We start from the raw sequence: 18,469 nt of genomic DNA on the forward strand, positions 1-18,469 counted from the left end.
TATGAGTGTTATTCCAAAAAATCCATATTTTACCCCCAACACCCTCATTAGACATGTAGTTGTCAAAATTCAGCCTTCGAGCCAATTGACGTGCACCCTCTTCATTTTGAAAAGGTTCCAAAAGAGCAACTATTTTTGGTCTCAAATTTCCAATCAACTTCTTTAATCTATTTTGAGAGGTACCAACCCCCCTAATATTCCATACAAAGATGGACTCAATCATAGGTTAAGTTTAGAAACTCGGGCATGAGCCCGTGATGAACTACGCATTTTAACAAACATCTTCTTTTTATATTTTTTCTTACCTTCATTTGCCTCCGACTCCGTAAGATAGTCTTTCTCTTGATTGAAAACTTCTGCTTGAATCTCTGGTTCTGGCTCCGAAACTACATCGTCAATCTCAACCGATTCCTCAACTCTTGGATTCTCGGTTTCCTCTTCACCCACCCTCTCCGTTAGCTCTTCAACCAGACCTGTCCCACCAAATTGCACCTCCAGGAAAGGCTCATTTTGATCTGTATCTAAGCATCCCATAAGCACAGGTGGTTCCCCTGGTTCACCACACGTAGCAGTTTCTGCATTTTCCGTCCCCCCTGCGTTACCTATGTTTTCTTCATTAGCAGTTTCCACACATAGCACTTCCTGTACAGCCTTCGGTTCTATGACTTCCACTTCGTTGTCAACCTGATCAGTCTCTAACACAATATTATCTTGAGATTCCACCATCCCCACAGGTTCTTCACATAACGGAAACACCCCCATAGATGCAGATAGCGGATGTAAATCCACCGTAGTCCTCTCTTCCACTGGACCCGTTTGCTCCTTGCCGTTGTTCTGCATATTATCCACACTAACAACAGGCATGGTAAGATCCGTATCATTTTCTTTCCTTCCCTCTCCATTAACCACAACCAGATGCCCTTTCTCCTGCTTATCCTTCTTCCCATTACGTCCATTCCCGTTCTGCCCAGACTTTCCTCTGCATGTCCGAGTGTTGTGTCCCTGCATCTTACATGAATTGCAATAAGCCGGTAGTGTCTCATAAATCACCTCTTGCTTGCGACTAGACGGTAACCCCGGAGCCCCAATCCAGAAATGAGAAAGAGGAGGTTTTGTAGCATCCACTTCTACACATAAGTGCGCTCCATCTGTACGTGTCGCACACCTGGTTGGGTTGTCCCGCCGGATAAAACTTCCTATCGGCAGCATGAGGATTTTCAAGAACGATTCTTGATAAAAATTCGGAGGGAGCCCTGGGAGGTAAACCCAGACCGGCACTCTTGAAGGTTCAGCATCTTCATCAAAATCTGGAGACCACCGAAACGGACGATAAAAACTTCCGTTAATTTCACACACCTCCCTCGAGAGCGCCTTCGTGAAATCAGTTTCAGACATCATACGAACAAACACGTTCCGTGGACGCCGCATGGAAGACACAACCGGATTGGAAGAGAGTCCCCATCGGCTATGAATGAACGAACGAACAGCATCCAATGAAGGTCTCTGTTTCAAGAACTTCAGAACAACCGAGAAGCGGAATGGCTCCGCTGACCTTGCGATCTTTTCCTTGGAGAATTGGAAGAACACCTCACCATCAACCATCTTTGGGGTCTAGGCGCAAGAACCATCTCAGGGATGGGTTGCGGAACGGCAGCCACCAGATCGGCAAAAGAGGGCTGACTGGGGCCACCCTCAATGGCTGCCATGCAGCCTCACGTAGAGACCAGGACGCGGCTGAACCTGTAACCCTATTGGTAATTAAGTTTCATTATATTTGTACATATATCTACATATAGCAACAACAAACAGCAAACCTTGAATACAAAAAAATAAATTAAAAAAAAAAAAACTAACACTAGGTAGAAATTACTTAGATGCTAAGCTATAACATGCAACAAAGACTGCAAAAGCCCAATAAACCTGCAGTAGTGTTCGTGAATGCGATATTTTAGCCTTACAAAGCACAAGCACCAACTCCTTCTTCCGGACCTCCTCATTTAAATTCGCTACCAGCAGCTCTCTTTTCTCAATGTCATCCGATTTCTTAACGAGCTCAGCCTCCCTTTTTTCGAGATACTTGAGTCTCTTCTCGAGTTCTTTATCTTTCTTCTCGAATTCTTTCTCTTTCCGTTCTAGTTCATTGGCTTTTTCTCGAAGTTGGAGCTCATTCTCTTCATTACTATCTACCCACTTGAAAAATTTGCAATATGGTAATCCCTGATCATTTCATACATATCCAATAAATGTTAGATGTACACAACATATTAATCATTATATAAAAAAAAAAAATCATTAACATTTTAAGAACTTACTCACCTCTGAGTTGTAGTTTGGACATCCTAAGAAGGACAGTCCTAGATTTCTTGCAGTGTTTGAGAATTTTAGTGTGGCCTCGACCTTGCAAAAGCAGAATGTTTGACCGATTGTGCATTTAGGAAATGATGGAGAAAACATTGTTGATGATGATGATGACATTCTAAGGTGAAACAAAATAATTAGATCAGTAGTAGTAAATGATATAATAAATCTGAATTAATTATCAACTCAAAGTTTGAAATGCAATTTCTAAAAGGTTTATTCCTAGTGTCAAGCTTGTGCGAGTCCTTACCTCAACAATTTGGTATCAAGAGCTACCAGCTATGCCGATGCCCCAATTTCATTTGCCATGCATGAGTCATGACTTCATCAAACCCAGTATTGTTGATGGAAATAACAAGCTTTTGATTGAGTCATTAACACAGTTTTTTAAATACCACATGCAGGAGGAGAACAATATGAGTCATTAACAAGCTTTTACACATTTAACAGTTCAAGTAACTTCTAAAGATTGATCATCCAACAAATCCACAGTAGCTTTTAATAGTATTACAAATCTCCAATTTTTCTACCTTTATTGCTTCTGGTGGTTAGTGGTTATATGAGACAAAAAAGTCCATAAAAAAAAAAAAATTAATGACACTGAGAGAATTGATTTCTAGTAGTAAAATGCCTAACATTAGAAATATATAAAATTTTGTGCAAAAGCACAAGCACAGCCAGATTACAGCACAACCCAACCCCATCCAATTCCTCTAATCCGTGCAACTTGTCCCACTTTGCATAGAGAGTTGCTATCTGTCAAGTGTCAAACAGAAAGTCATACCATTCGCCTAAAAACATCTAAAGCAGCAACAAACCAAATCATAACCTAGCCCAGTTGTCAATCCCACAAAAATAAGAATAACCTAATAGGTATCAGAAAGCATACCTAACCTAGTTGTCAATCGCAATACATTTTATTGTGTAACTATATGTTTAATCATCTAATCCATCAGAAACATCAAGTTTAATTTATATATAAAATGTATTTTGGAAAGTAAAACCAAAACAAACTAGAAAACAAGCCGACTTACCGCCTCTGTACATGGTGGTTAGGGTTAGGGTTACACCAGTTATGATTAAGCCGCGGGGTTGGGTTTCGCCTTAGGGTTTTTGTGGGAATGTTACAAAATCATAGATCTACCAATTTTAAAGCACGAAAATGGGGGGAATCGTGGAAGGGGGTCGGTCGATTTTGGAGAGGAAGGTGGGGGGTTTCCATGCCGATTTTGGAGAGGAAGATGGAAGGGGGAAGGGGGAAACCAAAAAGAAGGAAAAGGAGGGGGTCGGGCGGTCGGTCGATTTCGGAGAGGAAGATCGAAGGGGGGACGGGGGAAACCAAAAAGAAGGAAAGGGAGGGGATCGGCCGGTTGATTTCGGAGAGGAAGATCGAAGGGGGGGACGGGGAAACCAAAAAGATAAGACCTAGGAAGGGGATCGGCTGATCGATTTCGGAGAAGAAGATCGAAGGGGGGATGAGGGAAACCAAGGAAAGGGGAGGGGGGGTAGGGGGAAATTTCAAACAAAATGGGGGAAGGTGCGAAACCAAGGGAAAGGATTTTGCATAGAACGACGTCATTTTATTTTCCACGTGGACGTGAGGCCACGGCGGGGACGCCAACCCGGTTGCACGTATCATTTTTGTATCGACTATCCTATGTTTTTGGAAGAAAAACGACATTTACTTCATTGTCGTTTTGGAGTCTGGCGTCTTTTACACGCGCCTAGGAGATAGACACAAGCTTTCACTCTAAAAAGTTTCTCTTGTTGAAAGAGACGCGCCGTCCTTCACGCCATTTCCCTTTCTAGTTTCAATCTTGAGGATTGGCGGCAAACCCAAAAACCACCGACAAAGAAAATCTCTGGTTTCTCCCACTCGCTGAGCACTCTTACTCTCTCTAGCAGAGACAGCGATGGCAGCGACAGAGAAGGAACCCACGTCCGAAGTCTGTAATCTAGGGATTCTGGACACTCTCAGAGACGATTCGATCCAAGAGGTCGTTGAGAGCTATAGCGGCTTCTGTGCCACCACCGAAGCCCTTCTCAAAGGCGCCGGAGACCTCTCCGTGGGCCCCGACTTCGTCGCTCACGTCCACAGCCTCTTTAAGCATGGCCTCCACTCTCTGGTCCGAGACCACTTTCTTCGGGCACTTAGTATATCATTTCTCAATTTGGGGCACTGTTTGGACTTACCTTGTGAAAATTGAATTACTTCGATTCTGGGATTACTCTCTATGTTTCCGAACAATCGTGCAGGAAACTTTCGAGAAGAATGGAACATCCAAGTTTTGGCGGCATTTTGATGCTTATAGCAATGTTGCTATTCTGTCAAAAAATAAACACCCTGTATATAAACTAGGCTTCTACCTCTCAAGCATTTTTATTTATTGATTAGTCATTTTGTGAATTGGAGTTCAAGATGAGCACGACGTAATTGCATCGGAAGAAGTTCTTATTTCGCGCAATCTTTAAACGCAGATATGCGAGGGTGAAGTCCGGCAAGTATTGTGCATAGCTCTGGAAGAGATAGCTTTGGAAAAGCAATACCAGGAGAAGTGCTTGCTGATGCTGGTTCACGCTTTGCAGTCCTACAACGATCAGATATCAGAGGGAAGGCACCCTTCCAATTCCGAGAGAGATCATCTCTTCTCTACATATCAATTACTTATGTCTTCGGTGCTAATGGCTGGAATTCCTCGGCATTTTAATGGTACATAATTTATTAAACATATTAATTAATTTGCTGTGAACAATTATTAACGTCCTCGAACGTTGAGCATTTGCTGAATTTGAGTTGGCTAAACATGATCTCAATGATTTTTTGTTGATCATACGCAGTCTTCATCTAAGTCTGTTTTGGTTTTTAGCTCCACTACCTAATGATAAAGATTGAGATTTTAGGTAATGGATGCTATAAAGTCCCTCTTGATGCATTAAATAAAATGTTGAGGGTCCTATCTGGTAGTTTGGGTATTGCATTGATCTTGGTACGTCAGTAACCATATAAATGAAGACGTTTCATCTGATTGCTTGTTATAGAAGAATAGAAGTTGATAGTATGATTGAACATCAAATCTTCATTATTTGTTATATTCTGGAGCTTCCCCCAAACCTAGCTCCCACCCCCCTTAATTTTTTTCTTTCCAATACATTGTGTAACTGTGAGCTATATGATTGGAGCTATTTAGGAGATGAATCCTACCTGTGGAAAAATCAGAACGGCACTGATATTTTATGGAGTTACATTAACAAAGTGTAGCTAAACTCAACAAGAAGCTACATACAGATTGGGTAGCCTGCCTTCTCTCGATTCAGCATGTTATGGATTGTTCTTTTAGATGTATGGTTTATATATCCGCCACCTCTCAGATTTCCACCATTCCAAACGGGCCACATGAAAACCTGCAGAATAGTTGTGATGTAGGAATGAAAAAAAAATGCAGTGTATTTGATTTAATTGATTATCTAATTATCTCTGCTGTCTTTCCTAAAAGCTTTATTGTGTGGCAGTTTGACCACTCCATGCGTAGCTGCAGTTATTATCCCTTTCTTTTTGCCTACCAATGCTCCAATAGTTACTTCCATTTTTTAAACTCTTGAATGTTCTTAGAGATAATCCACTGCTATTTTAAGGGAAGCTTGCAGGAGTTAAGTACAATCACGGCAGGAGAAATTGATGATGAAAATGAATATCAAGAAAAAGACGACATGGATTTAGATGAAAAAAGCAAAATATCCTACCGGACTGGTAGGATGGAGATTGAGGATGCTTATGCTTCTGCTATCTTTCTACTTCTAAAGGTGAGCACGTGCTCCATTTCTGCTGTAAGTGGCCCAGCTTATATCTTTTCACCTCCATGTTGGTTGTTTTTTCCTTTTCTTTTCCAATATCTTGTTGGACAGACTCTTTTCCAATATCTATTATATGCAAGAACCACGCCATATTTTCTGTATATGCAGTTTTATCTTTGGGTCTTATCTAAATATCCTGTGTGCATGGCAGGCTAAAGTACATAATCTAGCTGGCGATGATTACAGAAGTTCAGTCTTGGAGTCCATTAAAGGGTGGATACAGGTTATTTTCTTGTTTGTGTAACCTTCTCTCTCTCTTCCAACAATTATTTTTATAGTCCCTGGTGTCTTAACTTGTCAATATTTTATCTATCCAAGATCTTTTTTTTTTTTTTTTTGCATGGTACATTGGCTTTCATAAGTGTAGTTTTTTTTTTTTTCTTTTTTAGTTACGGCTTTAGCTTTACAGGTGCATTTCATATTGTTGCTGTTTTCCTGTCTATTGTTGAGCAGGTCTTTCACCAATTCTCTAAGGTCGTATGGTGGTATCAGCTGAGCATAGCATGTTGCTTGGTGTATATTTATATTTCAGTCTTTGATATAAGTTACCTATTCGGTTATCACAAGTATGTGTGCAGAATCACTTATAAAAAAAAATTATGTGTGCAGAATCGTATTGCTGCATTCATCTTACAATAGATGAAATGCTTTCCTTTTTAGGTTATCACAAAATGGATGGAACTTTCCATAACTGATATTGACAACCTATATTGCATATGAATTTGAACCTATCTTTTCTTTTCTTTTTTCCAAATTTGAAATCACTTTTTTTTTTCAAATTTTGAATTCACTTCTCCTAACCCGTCTGAGGGCATTGTAAGAGGAGTACACGTTTCATTAAAATATGAGATATATATTTCTTTTTGTTTTGATATGTTATTGAGAAATTATCAAAGAACTCAGAAGGAATAGTCCAAGTATACCAAGATGTGGGCCATTGCTTTAGATTTTAATGGTCTCAGTTTCCATGAATTTCTTGTAACAATTTCTAGCTCTTAAAGAGGTGTATTCACATGTATACTTCTGGTGTACCTAGCTTATGTCTATCTTTATATCAATAAAATTTCTTATTACTCATCAAAAAAAATTTATACAAGATGCATACAAAAGAAGCAAAATGCTAGTATGACCCCCAAATATGCCTACTTGTATATTTTAATTTTTTAATTTTTAATTTTTAATTTTTCTTAATGTAGTTCCCTTGAGGTATCTGAAAATCCTCTTGACTACTTTCCAATGAGCCAGTCCAGGATTAGATTGGAATCTACTGACCAAGCCAACTGCATAGCATATATCCGGTCGAGTACACATCATTGCGTACATCAAACTACCAATAGCGCTAGCATAGGGAACACGAGTCATTTTCTCTTTCTCTTTTGGAGTTTTAGGACACATTTCTTGGCATAAGGTCTCGCCTTTAGCAATGGGATTGTCAATGGGTTTACAATTACTCATTTGGAAGCGTTCAAGGACCTTTTTTATGTAAGTCTGTTGAGACAAATACAGAAGCTTCTTTGAACGATCTCTATAGATCTTAACTCCCAAAATATATTCAGCCTCACCCATGTCCTTCATCTCAAAATTGAGGGACAACCACTCTTTAGTGGCGACAATCATCCCCTTATCATTTCCAGCCATTAAAATATCATCAACATATAATGATAATAACACAAAACTCGTTTTGGACCATTTTATATAAACACAGTGGTCTTTTGATCATTATAAACTCATTCAAAAGAATGGCTTGATGGAATCGGAGGTACCACTGTCTAGATGATTGCTTTAGGCCATATATAGATCGTTTGAGCTTGCACACTTTGAGCTCTTGACCTTTGACCACAAAGCCCGTGGGTTGATCCATATAGATCTCTACATCCAGTTCTCCATTGAGAAAAGCTGTCTTAACGTCCATTTGATAGAGTTCTAAGTCCAATTGTGCTACAATGGCTAGAATCAAGCGAATTGAGGCAAACCTTACTATTGGAGAAAAGGTTTCCTCATAGTCCATACCCTCTTGTTGGGTATATCCTTTCGCTACTAGGCGAGCTTTATGCCTTTCTATTGACCCATCCACTTTACGTTTGACCTTTAGAACCCATTTTTTCCCAATGGCCTTTCGTCCTGGCGGTAGGTCTACCAGATCCCAGACCTGATTAGTCCTCATAGACTCCATCTCATCGTTTAGTGCTTTTATCCACTCATCTTTAGTAGAAGATGAGAAAGCCTCTTGGATGGTTCTAGGCTCATCATCATCTTGCAGTCCCACCATGAAAATCTCACCTTCAATCTCAAATCGACGACGAGGAATATTTCCGCGTGAGCTTCTACGTGGTTGAAACTGTTGTGAATAATTAACAAGTGGTGTTTCGTTGCTCAGAGCTAAATCACTCCCACTGTTTCTAAGAGCTTGAGAAATTTCATCATTCTCAACTACGATACTTGGAGTGATTTCCTCTTGATACACAAGTTCTTGGAGTTCCAAACTCCTATCAACCTCGCCTCTAATTGGAAATTCATCCTCGATGAAATTCATATCTCGTGACTCAATTTCAGATACCGTCCCATCAGGTTGTTCACCGATTAATACATATCCCTTAGAGTGATCAGGGTACCTTATAAAGATACACTTCTTTCCTCTAGGACCCAATTTTTCATATTTATGGAAAGAATCATGAACGAAGCCCGTTGAACCCCATGGTCGCAAGTTATTCAAGTTGGGTTTCTCACCGGTCCAAAGTTCATACGGGGTGGACGACATCGATTTGGAGGGGCACTCAGTTAACGATATAGGCTGCAGTCAAAAGTGCATCCCCCAAATATGATATTGGTAGGTTTGCTTGCGCCATCATCGATCTAACCATCTCAAGCAGTGTCCGATTTCTTCTTTCTGCCACGCCATTTTGTTGTGGCGTATATGGCATTGTCAACTGCCAATTCCTTTTTCATCACAGAGCCTTTTAAATTGTTCAGATAAATATTCACGTCCACGGTCTATTCTTAGAGCTTTTATACTCCTGTCTAATTGATTCTCAACTAAACTCATGTATCGTCTAAAGCAATCCAATGCTTCAGACTTATGGGAGATCAAATAAATATGACCATATCGTGAATAATCATCTATGAATGTGATGAAATATAAAGCCCCGTGTCTCGCCCTCACACTCATTGGGCCACAAATATCTGAGTGGATTAATTGCAACAGAGAAGATGCTCTTGCTGCTTTTCCAAACGGTTTTCTTTTTGATTTTCCCATCAAACAATGTTCACAAGTGGGCAACGTGACTTTAGAGAGATTGCCTATTAGGCCTTCTCTGGCCAACCGTGTCATCCTCTCTTGCCCAACATGGCCAAGTCTAGCATGCCATGTATGCGAATCTAAATTATCAGATTCAGTGATAAAAATAGTAGATTCATTCACATTTGAATAATCCAAATCCATTATCATAAAACTGTCTGAAAGAAAAGCATAACCATAAAAAACATTACCCAAAAATAGGGAAACGCCATTGTTTTCAAATAAAATGCAGAAACCAAGTCTGATTAAAGTAACTACGGAAAGTAAATTTCGTCGTATTCCGAGAGCGTATAACACATGATGGAGTAATAGAATGCGACCGCCTCGCAATACTAGCTTGTAGGTATCAACTCCCAGCACCTCGACACTAGCTCCATTCCCCACCTTGATATCACGACTCCCAACTGGAATTCGACGATACTCAACAAATCCGACTCTGTCTCTTGCTATGTGCTCGGTCGCTCTTGAATCAACAGTCCACAAAGGATATGAGTGAGCAACCATCACATGACTTGTTACATAAACAGAAAGAGAATAGTCAGATTGTACCTTCTTCGGCTCAGTACAGTCACGAGCGAAGTGGCCTTTCTTTCCACAGTTAAAACAATCCATATTGGACTTGTTCTTTCCACGCTTCCCTCTCTTGGTGCGTTTGAAAGTTCCTGACTCTTTTTACACACGTCCAGTGGATACCCCAAGCTTATTATTCTTGCGTTTAGGCCTAATTGCCTTACGCGAGCCAGATTCAGCCACATAGGATGAATGTTTAGGCTTAATAGCCTCTAGGTACTCTGCCTCATGCTCCAAATGACGCGACACATCATCAAAAGTTTTGATGTTCTCATTGTGCGTCAAATTTTGGCACATGGCTTCCCATGAATTGGGTAGTGAGCGTATAACCGCTTGGACTTGCTGCTCATCTGTCATATTGTTTCCAGCCACTTTGAGTTCACGGATCATTGATGACATCGTTCTAAGATGCTGCTTTATCGTGTGTTCAAAGCGCATCTTATAAGAGTCAAACTTCATAGTCAGTCCGCGCAATCTCGTGGCAGAAGTTCCCCCGAACTTCACTTTTAGTGCTTCTCACATACTTTGAGCAGTTTTATACTCCTCGAACTCACTGATAAGGTCATTGAGCATGCTGCTTAACATAGTAAAGCGCGCGCACCGATCCTTTTTGAGCCAATTCTCAAAAACCTCATGATCCTTTCGGTGTTGTTCAGAGTTCCCTTTTTCAGGCTCAGTTAGGGAGTGAGTTAAGGTCTCCAAGACCTCTTGCTCATTTAGGACATACTGGATCTTACGATGCCAAATGTCGTAATTTTCCCCATCCAGTTTTTCTCCTTTGTTCAAATCGGCAACAATACTTTTCGATGCCATTTCACTACAAAAATGCACAAATTAGATATATACCTACACCTAAAAAAAATGCCGCGTTTATCTAAGTTAAAGAGAAAATAATCTAGACATGTCACAAGATCGAAAATTCGCTAAACTTCCTAATCATCTCTTGCACCACAATGCCCAATTATTAACTTATTAACTTAATTTTCGCGCAATTTTAAATTGCATGGGAAATTTCAAAAAAAATTTCAACCATACATCCACTAATTATCACAAAAAAAAAAAAACTTACTAATTTAGGGATAATATTATAACTAATCATGTATTTAAAGAAATAATCATGCCAAAAAAAAAATAAAACAGAAAGGTTTTTTTTTTTTTTTTAAGCACAATTAGATCATAAAAAAAAATAACCCCTACTTATCACTAGGAGAAGCAGCAGCCCAATGGTGCGCTTTCATCTTGGCTCTCACTTGGTCATGGGTTGGTCATGGGTACTGTTCATATGAACAGTATAAAAAAAAAAAAAAAAAAAACAGTGGCTTAAAGCCACCATTATAGGCAGCCTCCGCCGGTGGGCTCGGTGGTAGAGCACTCACCGGAGTGCTCTGAACATCACGGGTTGCAGCAGCCGGAGTGGGTTGCTCCCATTGTGCAGCACCACTCCTTGGCATGCGGCAGCCGTGGTGTATGCTGCCCATCTCGGTTGGGCAGCACCACTCGGTGCCAGCATCACCACGCGGTGCTAGCGGCACCACGGTGTGAGCAGCACCACGGTGCGAGCTCGCAGCACCATGGTGCGATAAGCACCACGGTGCGGGCTACAGCACCGTGTGCGCTCAGCACCAAAAAATGGTGCTCGGTGCACCAGTGGGTGCTTGCAACCCATGGAGGTGTCCTCGGCACCATGTAGTGCGAGGACCACCCGTGTGGTGCTAGCAGCAACTGTGTGGTTGCCCAGCCACCACCATGGTGCGCTTCGTACCTCTGCGCATGGCAAATACACTGCCATGTGCAGTATCACACAGTGCTCAACATATATATATATATATATTGTATTTAAAAAAAACAATATAATACATATTCTTAATGCCTAAAAAGCAAACTGTTAAACACATCTAGCAATATAGCGTGATGCTCATGTAAACAGAGATCATATATAAAAACTTACGATAATAGATCATGGCATTTCTAACAGTCTCATACATGTTTTAATAAACAGAGACTAAACCCAATATATATAAACATGATCATATTCATAGAACGTAAGAAAAAAAATATATATATATATATATATATGCATTACATGAACAAGAAATAGAGACATATTTCACTGGGAACAACTAACGTAATGCTCTGATACCAATGTTAGCAATAATATAACATACACAGCAGAAGAAATACCTCAAGAATAGTCTGTGTAGTTGTTCCACGAGTGAATCCAGTGTTCAAGTAGATTTCTCCACTCAGTGCGTGAATGTGCTACGTAGATGAATCTAGAGTCACATTCAAAATGCCCACAGCCTAAGTATTTTCACTCACAGACAGAGAGAGATTTTTCCAAGAGAGAGTTGCATCTGCCAAGGAATGGAGGACTAATTTATTAATCGTCTGCGCCCCTTCATATGGTAACTGGCCAGCCAAAGTTATGGCCCTTGACTCCAGGCATAACGCCTGGAGTAATGCCAGCATCCCTAAATGGTAAGAGGCAGGGGCATGCCCACTAAGGGGCCCCTGCTTTATTACAGTTTTCTATTAAGAAATCTTGTTTCTCTATTAACATTGAAGACAAATTTCAGGATGAGACCCTTAATGTCCCCGAGCCTGTTGACAAGCTGCTCTCTGATTATGCAAAGAGGTTTAATGAAATCAAAACCCCTCGTAAGCTTCTTTGGAAGAAAAATCTGGGGATTGTCAAGGTTAGGTGCTTAAAAACATAGAAAATGCCACTTAATGCTCTATTTTAATGTCTATTTACATGTCTTTTAACTTATTTGCTTTCCTCCAGTGCTTAAACAAGCAAAACTGGTCCAGATTTCCTTTTTCTTCTACTTAAACACTTAAATAGTATTTACATATTTTTATTGTGGATGTGCAGATGGAGTTGCAATTCGAAGATAGGGCAGTGTAGTTCACTGTGGCTCCTATACATGCAGCGATTATCATGCAATTTCAAGAGCAAACAAGGTAACCATGGGAATTATCTGAATGTGTTATATGTCATTCATCTGTAGTGCAAACACATTTATATTTTCCACTTTCAGTTGGACCTCTCAAAATCTAGTAGCTGTATTGGGATACCTGTAGATGTACTCAATCGAAGGATAAATTTTTGGATAAACAAGGTATCTGATAATTTTTATTTATTAGCATTTATTGTTTGATACATGCTAAATTTAAAATGGAAACACCTGGCTCAGTGCTGAACAAACATGACCAATTTTAGAGATTTGTTTTGTTGAACGATCAGTTAGTGTTGGATGAATATGGGTAGCCAAACACTGCCATATATGATATTTACTGTTGGGAAATTTTCCTTCTTTGGCTCATAATTTTCCATGCTATACTAACAATGGCACCAATCTTATTTTAATTGGCTTTGTAGTCAATTTGAATTGTATGGTTTGTCAAATTATTGTGAAGTCAACATTGTCTTTTATTACCAATCACTGGCTAAGACTATTCGATCAGGTAGAGTTTTTGTAATTGAGGTTTTAATATATGTAGGTCTTCAAGAGCTGGAGTCATGAGGAAAACTAATTGTATTTACCTCCCTTCTTGTGATCAGGGAATCCTTGCAAAATCACTTGGGGCAGATTCTAGTGACCATGTATTTACCCTGATGGAAGGGATGGTTGAAACTGGTAAGAATGGTGGAGATAGTGGTAGTTGTGAGGAGCTTCTAGTAGGTGATGAGGAGGGATAGAGATCTGTGGCCTCTGCTGAGGATCAAATAGGCAAGGAAATGACTGTGTATGGGGTATGTGATACGAACTGAAGCTTTTTTGTTGTACTTAAAATTCTAATCAATGGATTGATGAGTTATTTAGAACTGGTCCATTGTCTGTCAGATTCCAAGTGTATCTTATGTAAATTCCAAACCATTGGGACTCTAGAACTTTCTTTCAAGGATGTTTATTCTTATGTAATGTGAATTGGGTCTAGCATTTCATCTTGGGCTAAAGACTAAGTAAAAGCTACTCTAGCTCATAAGGTCAAGCATATGTATTAATCCCATAAGGAGAAAAAAGAAGTGAAAGGACTCTCTCACTTCACTCAGCCAATAGCTATCCTTAAACACCCCTTTAGCTTTAGCTTATTATAAGCTTCCAGATTTCGCTGACACATTCATAGCTGTTCATGACCAATAAGGGTAAAGAAAGCACTAAAAATGTGAATGTTTGAGGGACAAATGTTTGCTTCTGGGAAAGTTAATAACTATGTCAGTATTGGCAAGCCCTAGTCAAGTAAGTGGTATTAGAATCAAACTGAATATTTAATGAATTAATGCTCCTAAATGAAATTTATCATGTGTCATCTTGTTCCATTTATAACTCTGGTTGGCTTTTGGTTCCAGAAATTTATCATGGGGATGCTCACAAATTTTGGAAGCATGGGACTAGATCGCATTCATAATACTCTCAAGGTAATTTTACTTGTCCCATAATTTTGATTTAGGTACTTACTAATAACGCGATTGATAAAAATAATAATTATTATTATTTTAACACATTGCTGCATGTTTTGTGTAGCTGATCCCCCATATGATAAAACATTACAACAGCTTCAGAGCTTCTTATCTGGTCTAGTTTCTGAAGAGAAGTTGGAACTAAGAGATGGAATGTATGTTCTGAAGAAACAATGAACTGACTGAGTGGCAATACGTTCTCCACTGAAACATTAAGCACGTGGCCTTGGTGAGATTTCTTTCAGATTTCAATGAAAGAATACAAATAATGTCTGTTTTAATATCTTCGAGAGTTGTTACTTATTATTCTCTTTTTCTCAAATGAACTGGAAACTGGAAAAAGTGGACCAGGTCAGGGAATGATATTTGAAAACCTTACAATTGTCATATTCTCCTCGGTGAATTGATGCTCAGAAATTTTGTCCTCATTCTGATAATGTATCAGGAAGCATTGCTTCAATGTCAGATGAGTTGTAGTCAGTCTGAACAGAGACTCGTGACGATGGCAATCATTGTGGGATGAGTGTCGCAATTATCTCAAGTTCGGTTGGAACACTCCCTGAGCATCATTTCGTGTGGTGTGATTCAAGGTTTGAGTGTCTTTTGGGAATGGCTTTCCAATGGACTTCCAGTTCTGGAGAGCCATTTTTGGGTTATTCTTAAAGAAAACCTACAACTCCGCGTGGTCAAAAGAGTATTCTGGTGTATGCATATGCTCGTGGAAATGGAGTTCTGTGAGTGCAGGAAGTTAAAGATCCTAAAGAGTTCTATTCATGACATGTTCCTGCGAGACATTAATAATGTTAAATCTTATTATGATATTTGTTGATACATTATGAGTGCTGCATCCACGCTTGTATAGGGATAGTGACGTTTGAGATGTCCGTCCCTGTTCCATAGTCCTTTTTTACATGGCTTCTAGGAGCAATTCCTCTCCTTGCACTCTTTTTTATGAATCAAATCTTGTCATGTCAATAATGTTAAGGTGTCATCCACGCTGACTCTGCAGGTGATTCTAATAATTTTTTAAGCAAAAGGCAATTTATGAGTTTTATTAACCTTATAATTCTATGTTTTTTTTTCCTTTTTCCAGCATAACCTTGTATGATTGGAACATATAAATGTAGGAGACTGGAGTCCACGTCATGCTGACTCAATTGTAATTTGTATCCTTGTGGGTGACATGAAAAGTAGATATACATTTAAGTCAGTATAAACACACTTATGGGATTTGTTGCTATTTTGAAAGAAGTCAAAACACAAAATGATAGTTGGTGTCGAAAGTTTTCACATCTGTGATAACTGCCAAGTGTATTGGTGGATTCTAAAAATATTTTTGAAAAAAATGAGGCAGGTATGGTTTGGCCATCAAGATTTTTTTATCTCAAATATAAAATTTTTATCTTATCATTATAACTTTTTCAAATCTCCATATAAAATATAATAAATAATTTAACTTTTTCTTAATTTTTTCAAATTCTAAAATAATAATAATATTAAAATATAATATTTTAATATTTAATATTAAAATTCAAAATTCTCATATGAGAAATCTCAGTAGCCAAGCAGGACAGAAATACATGTTAATGGAAAAGTGAAGAACCTCTAATTAGTTTTAGGTTGAGTTTTGGGTTGTGGGTTGTGACGTGATCTCAAATATTCTGTAAATAGTAATAAAAAAAATAGTGAGAAGATAATAATAAAATATAAAATAATAATGAATATTAATAAAAGGTAGTGAAAAGTACGTAGATAATAATAATAAAATAATAAATTGTAATAAAGTGTTTTACCCAAACGGAGCCTTAAGCATTCCCTTATATTAATAGCAAATTTAAATGATAACGATAATAATATACTATAAAAGAATCCCGACATAGCCGTTGGCGTTACAAAACAAAATGCGAGACCAAAGGTGAAATAGAAGAGAATAGAAATGAAGGAATGTGACCGTTACATTCCTCATTCCCCTCGAATTCAAAATCCACCGATAAGCTTTACCAAAAACGGAGAGCAGGGCCAGTTTGCCTCTATACGCTAGTGTCAAAATGGTTGGAGAAGAACAGCAACAACCTGAAATGGCCGAAGACCTAATGCAACAGCTCAGATCCAAAGCAACGGAGCTACTCCTCAGAGAAGAATGGAAAGAGGCCGTACCTGCCTATTCTCAGTTCATCAATATCTGCCAAGACCAAATCTCAAAGACCCGACAGCACCCAGACCCAGACAACCTCCCCAAGCTCCACAAATCCCTCTGCTTAGCACTCTCCAACCGATCTGAAGCGCGGTCCAGGCTGCGAGAATTTGCCGAAGCTTTGAAAGATTGTGATCAAGCACTAGAAATTGGTAGTGACCATTTCAAGACCCTGCTCTGCAAAGGTAAGTTTCTCCTAAATCTGAATAGGTATTCAATGGCTTTGGACTGCTTCAAGACTGCTCTGCTCGATCCTCACGCAAGTGGAAACGCTGAATGGCTTAATGGGTATTTGGAGAAGTGCAAAAGGCTCGAGTTTCTCTCTAGGACTGGAGCTTTTGATCTATCTGATTGGGTTGTCAATGGGTACCGAGGACAGTCTCCGGAACTCGCTGAATAAACTGGTCCGGCGCAGATAAGGAAATCTGCTATTAGTGGGCGTGGTCTATTTGCAACAAAGAATGTCGATGCCGGGACTTTGGTGTTGATCACCAAAACAATTGCCACGGAGAGGGGTATTTTGCCTAGCGAAGATTCGGGAGAGAATGCCCAGTTGGTCATGTGGAAGAATTTTATTGATAGAGTTACCGGCTCCATCAAAAATTGTCCTAGAACTCATAATTTGGTTAGCACATTGTCGATCAGCGAAGATGAGGACGGGCTACAGGTTCCGGATATAAGTCTCTTTGGGCCAGAGGGGGAGGAGACTAGTCATTCTAATGAGAAGCTTGATATGGGTAGGATTTTAAACATCTTGGACGTGAATTCTCTGGTTGAAGATGCGGTTTCAGCCAAAGTGTTGGGAAGAACAGTGATTCTTATGGTGTTGGACTATGGGTACTGGCTTCATTCATTAACCATTCATGTAATCCTAATGCAAGGCGTTTGCATGTGGGGGATTGTGTGATGGTTCATGCTTCAAGAGATGTCAAGGTAGGTGAAGAGTTTACGTTTGGGTACTATGATGCGCTTTCGCCATTGGGCAAGCGCAAGGAAATGTCAAAGACATGGGGTTTTCAGTGCAATTGCAAGCGGTGCAAGTTTGAGGAGGAAATGTGGGGAAAACAAGAGATAAGAGAGATTGAGATGGGTCTTGAAGGAGGGATGGATGTGGGTGGTGCCGTCTACAGGTTAGAGGAAGGTATGAGGAGATGGGTGGTGAGGGGGAAGGAGAAGGGCTACTTGAGGGATCCTTCTGGTCTGCATATTCTGGGACCTATTGTTCAGAAAAGTCCATGAAGCGGTGGGGAAGGCGGATTCCGGCCGTGGATGCAGTGGTGGATAGTGTCCTGGAAGTAGTCGGAAGTGATGAGAGGTTAGTGAAGGTGCAGGTTGAAGGATCGAAGAAAACTAATGGATTGGCGGACATGGAGAGGAGTTTGAAGTTGGGAAAAGGAGTTTACGGAAAGGCGGTAAAGAAACAAGCATTAAGGGCTCTACTCGAGCTTGGCTTTCATTAGCATTGCTCTCATATTTTTTAATTTTATTAACTAAAAGAAGTTTCTTTTGTTTTTCTTTTCTGCCGACTATTACTATTTAGCCAGAAACACTCCAAGTTGTATTTTTTTTTTTTTTTTTTTTTTTTATCTTTTGGTCTCGAGTCCTCGACTAATGATATTCCATGGCATATTTATGTTTCCAAGTAAAGCTCCTTTAGAGACTAGCCTCAAACTTTACATGAATCACTTGACTCTAGTTTGGTTGGTCAAGAAAACCATCGTGCCAATCTAAAAAA

The 18,469-nt window shown here is 39.6% G+C and overlaps 2 pseudogenes; both read left to right on the forward strand.

The window, feature by feature from the left end:
* Nucleotides 1-4,065: 4,065 nt before the first annotated feature.
* On the forward strand, nucleotides 4,066-15,594 carry LOC122310125 (annotated as a pseudogene).
* Nucleotides 15,595-16,456: 862 nt separating this feature from the next.
* Nucleotides 16,457-18,252, forward strand: LOC122311302 (annotated as a pseudogene).
* Nucleotides 18,253-18,469: the final 217 nt, after the last annotated feature.

The sequence above is a fragment of the Carya illinoinensis genome, chromosome 5, assembly GCF_018687715.1.
Source record: "Carya illinoinensis cultivar Pawnee chromosome 5, C.illinoinensisPawnee_v1, whole genome shotgun sequence".
NCBI classification, from domain to species: Eukaryota; Viridiplantae; Streptophyta; class Magnoliopsida; order Fagales; family Juglandaceae; genus Carya; species Carya illinoinensis.